The sequence below is a fragment of the Oryzias latipes genome, chromosome 7, assembly GCF_002234675.1.
Source record: "Oryzias latipes chromosome 7, ASM223467v1".
Lineage (NCBI taxonomy): Eukaryota > Metazoa > Chordata > Actinopteri > Beloniformes > Adrianichthyidae > Oryzias > Oryzias latipes.
Genome location: NC_019865.2, coordinates 3,365,993 through 3,371,992, shown reverse-complemented (window position 1 = coordinate 3,371,992; position 6,000 = coordinate 3,365,993). Strand labels below are relative to the sequence as shown.

General features: G+C 42.6%; 1 protein-coding gene across 4 annotated transcripts in view; it reads left to right on the top strand.

The window, feature by feature from the left end:
• Positions 1-5,239: 5,239 nt before the first annotated feature.
• The window catches only part of LOC101162124 (plexin-B1), a 113,873-nt gene continuing 113,112 nt past the window's right edge, over positions 5,240-6,000 (top strand). For 3 of the 4 annotated variants that reach the window (XM_011476720.3, XM_011476719.3, XM_011476718.3), the window contains exon 1: positions 5,240-5,529. The gene's annotated coding sequence lies outside the window, so the exon portion shown is untranslated. The remainder of the gene's footprint in view (positions 5,530-6,000) is intronic. The other variant, XM_020704428.2, reaches the window with a different exon arrangement.

The following is a 6,000-nucleotide window of genomic DNA, read 5'->3' as shown; positions in this document are numbered from 1 at the left end:
AGATGCCCACAGATGTCCACAGATGTCACAGATGCCCACAGATGTCCACAGATGTCACAGATGCCCACAGATGTCACAGATGCCCACATATGTCACAGATGTCCACAGATGTCACAGATGCCCACAGATGTCACAGATGCCCACAGATGTCCACAGATGTCACAGATGCCCACAGATGTCCACAGATGTCACAGATGCCCACAGATGTCCACAGATGCCCACAGATGTCCACAGATGTCACAGATGCCCACAGATGTCCACAGATGTCACAGATTCCCACAGATGCCCACAGATGTCACAGATGCCCACAGATGCCCATAGATGTCTACAGATGCCCACAGATGTCACAGATGCCCACAGATGTCACAGATGTCCACAGATGTCCACAGATGTCACAGATGCCCACAGATGTCCACAGAAGTCACAGATGCCCACAGATGTCACAGATGCCCACAGATGTCCACAGATGCCCACAGATGTCACAGATGCCCACAGATGTCCACAGATGCCCACAGATGTCACAGATGTCCACAGATGCCCACAGATGTCACAGATGTCACAGATGCCCACAGATGTCCACAGATGTCACAGATGTCACAGATGTCCACAGATGTCCACAGATGTCACAGATGCCCACAGATGCCCACAGATGTCCACAGATGTCACAGATGTCACAGATGCCCACAGATGTCCACAGATGCCCACAGATGTCCACAGATGTCACAGATGCCCACAGATGTCCACAGATGTCACAGATGCCCACAGATTCCACAGATGCCCACAGATGTCACAGATGTCCACAGATGTCCACAGATGTCACAGATGTCCACAGATGTTACAGCTAATGCTCAACTTTTGGTCTCTGTGAGATTTTTTCCCCAAACAAAGCAAACAGATTTGTGAGGCTGCTTGGGACGCACACCAGAGAAGAAGACATATCCAGTGTATGAGGCTATGAAGGAGATGCTAATGCTCTGCAGAAACTGTCTTCTAGAAAACAAAACAAGTTTTTTTTTTTTTTATTTTGCTTCAATTATGGGATAATTGTAACGAAAAGACAACTGGGAATGTTTTGAAAATAGTTGATTCGAGTGGGACTTTAACTCAACTTACAAAACAAGAATGTCTATCAAAGATTCAGAATCAAATGGCAAAAAATAAACAAAAAAAACAGTCTGACAGAACAGAGCGGTCCGATTTATAAAAAAAGTTAATCTAGCTTTAAATGAATTAGACTGAAACAACGTGTGTGCTTTAACTGACCACATGGTGGCGCAATCCAGCCAGCTTTGGGGCAGCTGGGGTGGAACATTCTGAACTCATGAAACTATACCAAATGACCTTAGAAGCTTTTTAGATATACAGTTTGAAAGCTTGGTCCCGTTCATTTTCAATGAAGGGAAAGTTGGGCAAAAAAATCATAAACAAATCCAAATGCTACCAAACATAAAAGCTCAGAAATTCTCATGGTGGTAATAAATTTTATTTTAAAAAGATCTTTCAGGACTCGAGAACAACTGTACAAATAAAATGGTTAAAACTTTAACAGCAGAAACACAAAAACAGAGCTAAAAACCAACTTGAAATCTCTAAAAAACGAAAAAAAATTATAGAGGCAGAATTTTTTTAGGGGAGGTAGAATTTTTTTTAAAAAAAGAGTGAGGCTAATGCAATGGAAAATGCTGTAAACTTTCTACCTTCCCGAAGTGCTTATAGTCACAGTCCCATTCACACACCGATGGGAAACACTGGGGCCAATCTAACGAACTGTGAATGCTGTCAGCAATCAGACAACAATGAGAAACTTAAGGCTTTCAGCAATCAGATAAAGGTTTAAAAATTTTGGAGAATTGCTTCCACACAGATCTTGAATATTCTCTTTTTTTGACCAGCAGAGGGCAGTAGTTATCTTCTACTTTTCAATAGAAAACATTTTTTCACTTCAAATTTGAATGAAGATTGACTGTAAACAAAGTGATTGACATTTAGACTGAACTTCTTTAAAACAAAACATGAGTGTGTTTTTGTTTATAGAAGTATTTAAATAAAAAGAAAACTGTTAAAATTGGCAAGTTTAAATCAAACACGATATATATAGATAGATAGATAGATAGATAGATAGATAGATAGATAGATAGATAGATAGATAGATAGATAGATAGATAGATAGATAGATAGATAGATAGATAGATAGATAGATAGATAGATAGATAGATAGATAGATAGATAGATAGATAGATAGATAGATAGATAGATAGATAGATAGATAGATAGATAGATAGATAGATAGATAGATAGATAGATAGATATGGGAAGCCACTTGCACAAGTGTCCATCAAATGTGGGATATACCAAGGTGATGCTCTGTCCCCACTGCTGATCTGCATAGGTCTGAACCCCCTCAGCCAAATAATCACCAAGACTGGCTATGGATACCAACTCAGAAATGAGGCCAACATCAGTCACCTCCTGTACATGGATGACATCAAGCTATATGCAAAGAGCGAGCGTGACATTGACTCCCTGATCCACACCACCAGGATCTACAGTACTGACATTGGGATGTCATTCGGGCTCGAGAAATGCAACCGGATGGTGACAAAGAGAGGCAAGGTAGTCCACACAGGAGGGGTCTGACTCCCAGAAGGAACAATAGCAGACATTGAGGACAGTTACAAGTACCTTGGAATTCCGCAGCCAAATGGCAACCTGGAGCAGGCAACAAGGAAAGCTGCAACAGTTTAATACCTCCAACAAGTAAGGCAAGTCCTGAGAAGCCAGCTCAATGGCAAAAATAAGACCCGGGCAATAAACAGTTACGCACTGCCAGTTATCAGATACCCTGCAGGAATAATAAGATGGCCAAAGGAAGAGATACAGACCACGGATGTTAAGACACGAAAGCTCCTCACCATGCATGGAGGCTTCCATCCCAAATCCAGCACGCTGAGACTGCATGCTAGCCACAAGGAAGGAGGCCGAGGACTAGTGAGCGTGGAAGCCACTATCCAGGATGAAACATCCAAGATGCATGAGTACATCAAACTCAAGGCCTCAACTGACAGTGTGCTCAGTGAATGTCTCAGGCAATGGAGAGCAGAGGATACAATGCTTGAGGACAGATTCTCATGGGAGGACAAACCCCTGCATGGGATGTACCACCGGACCATAACTGAAGTGGCTGATATCAAGAAGTCCTACCAATGGCTAGAAAGGGCTGGCCTACAGGACAGCACTGAAGCACTCATCCTGGCAGCTCAGGAACAAGCCCTGAGCACCAGAGCCATAGAGGCTCAGATCTACCACACCAGACAAGACACAAGGTGTAGGCTGTGCAAAGAGGCGCCTGAAACAATCCAGCACACTGCAGGGTGTAAGATGCTGGCAGGGAAAGCATACATGGAGCGCCACAATCAAGTGGCTGGAATAATATACAGGAACATGTGTGCAGAATATGAACTGGAAACCCCAAGGTCAAAATGGGAAACACCTCCGAAGGTGGTAGAGAATGAGATGGCAAAGATCCTGTGGGACTTCCAGATTCAGACTGATAGGATGGTAATGGCGAACCAACCAGACATTGTAGTGGTGGATAAAGAACAGAGGAAAGCCGTTGTGGTGGATGTGGCAGTACCAAGCGATGGGAACATCAGGAAGAAGGAACATGAGAAACTGGAGAAATACCAGGGACTCAGAGAAGAACTGGAGAAAGCCTGGAAAGTGAAGGTGACAGTGGTGCCTGTGGTAATTGGAGCACTCGGGGCAGTAACCCCCAAGCTGGAGGAGTGGCTACAACAGATACCTGGAAAGACCTCAGACCTCTCAGTCCAGGAAAGCGCAGTGCTAGGAACAGCTAAGATACTGCAGGACCCTCAAGCTCCCAGGCCTCTGGTAGAGGACCCGAGCTTGGAGGAGAAACCAACCACCCTTCAAAAACCTTTTGAAGTTTTATAATTGTAGTCCTGTTTATTGAATGTTTTGAATTTGAAATACTTTCCATCTGGAGACACTAAGGCGGTAAAATCCTGTACTTTGTAATTTACTTTTTTTTAAATAATAAAAACATGATTACAATGCAATTGTCAATTTTTTTTTAATCTTGTACTTTTGAGAAATGGTCTTTGATGGGTTTTTTTGTGTGTAAAATATTCTAACTTTTTCATTTTTTTTATATTTTTTTTAAATCTCTTTTCCATATTTCCATCTTTCCTTAACAGATGGCATTTTACACAAAGAAGAGTGTCCGGAACAAACGTTGAATTAATTCAATAGCAAACCGTAAATGTTTGATTTGTTGACAACAGGACTTGTGGTGGTAAGCTCGCACAGGAACATCAGGATTTCAAAATAAAAGCCTGAAACCAACAAGTCGCAAACGAAACAAATTGAGGGGGGGGGGGGGGGGGGGATGAAAAAAACAAGTCTTTGGTTTTGTTTCACACTTACTTCAAATATTTACAGTTTAGGTTAAATATCTGCATATATGATAGGTGATTACACACTATTTCAAATCAGAATGTAAATTCTAAAACAAGATGTCGGTGCTTTAGGTTTTAAGATTTAATGTGAGAGTTTCACAACACACACTTCACACAAAATGAGGATTTAGGTTTTTAAATGAAGTACATTTTAAGGACCAACTCTTTTGGTAGTCCCTAGAAATTAACATAAAATGTTAAACACAGTCTTTGACTAAAACCAAAACGATGAAGCCTTTGTTTCTAAAAGAAAATATCTACAAAAGCTACCAAATAAAGCCTGTAAACCACAAAACAAATCGTTTTAGGATCTTTAAAATAACCTAATCCTGTTTGAAATCCTTATTTTTGTAATCCAATTGAAAATATTTAAGTGTCTCCAATATAATTTCTTCTCGCAGATGTATTTAAGGATTTTTCTTTTATTTTGCATCTGCACAAGCAGGAAAAATAACTTGGTATTCATGCAGGGAGAAATCAGATAAGGAGAATTGGTGTGTTTTTCTAATTTTTAATTCAGGTGACTGCTGTTAAAGTGCATTAACATGCACACCACAAATCTAATTACATTATGATTTTATTTATCACCAGATTCTTTAGGCATCATGTCAATTTGAATTTCATATTCTCATTTCAGTTAGCAAATTAAAAAATAACAATAAAAAATAACACTCAAAGTTCTCCAATAATCTTTATTTATTTATGTACTTGCATTTAAAACCATCGCTGACTTCGCTGGTGAACTTTATTTTGAAGGCAGGACGGCGGGACTTCCGGTCCCAGCAGCCGTCCCTCCTCTCTCCACTCCGGCGGCTCCAGTCGGACCTCCCCGGTACGGAGAGCCTCCTCCCCCGTCCCGAACAGCAGCAGACGCCGCTGAACACGAACGGAGCCAGTCTGCGCAGACTTTTCCCCAAAGTCTGTCGGATTCAGTTTGAACTTTGAGCATTTTTTTTGTCCATAAAGAACGGTTCCGTTTGTTTCTTCTTGTTTGTTGTGAGGTGGAGCTCATCTGCAGTCAGACTCCGGCGCGCGCGTCCACATCGAACAGGTGAGTTCACGCGCGGCACTTTTTTCCCTCCCCGCTCAGTGAAGAGTTTCTTCTCCTCCTCCAGAACGGTCTGGATTGAGGATGTTCTCCTCATCATTTGTGATTAGAAAGAATGCATTTCATTCAAACACTCCCAGATGAAAACTGGCCCCCTGCGCGCGCGCACGCACGCACGCACGCGCCTTTGTCAGCTGAGGCAGGAATGTGTGTGAGATGTTCACCTGCTTCCATTCAGCTGCCCCCGGACAGCTGCCCGCCCATCAGAAACCGGGTTGGATCCACGTTGCGTGGGTTTCCTGGACCAGTGTGTGTGTGTGTGTGTGTGAGGGGGGGGGGGGGGTCGTTTTTGTGGAATTTCAGGCTGCTGCTGCTGCTGATGATGACTGAGCCATGTGAGGGGAAATATGAGGAGTGGAGCTGCTCCCTGGAGAACAGTTGAAAAGGAGGAGAAAGCTCTCCACGCCAGCTGTC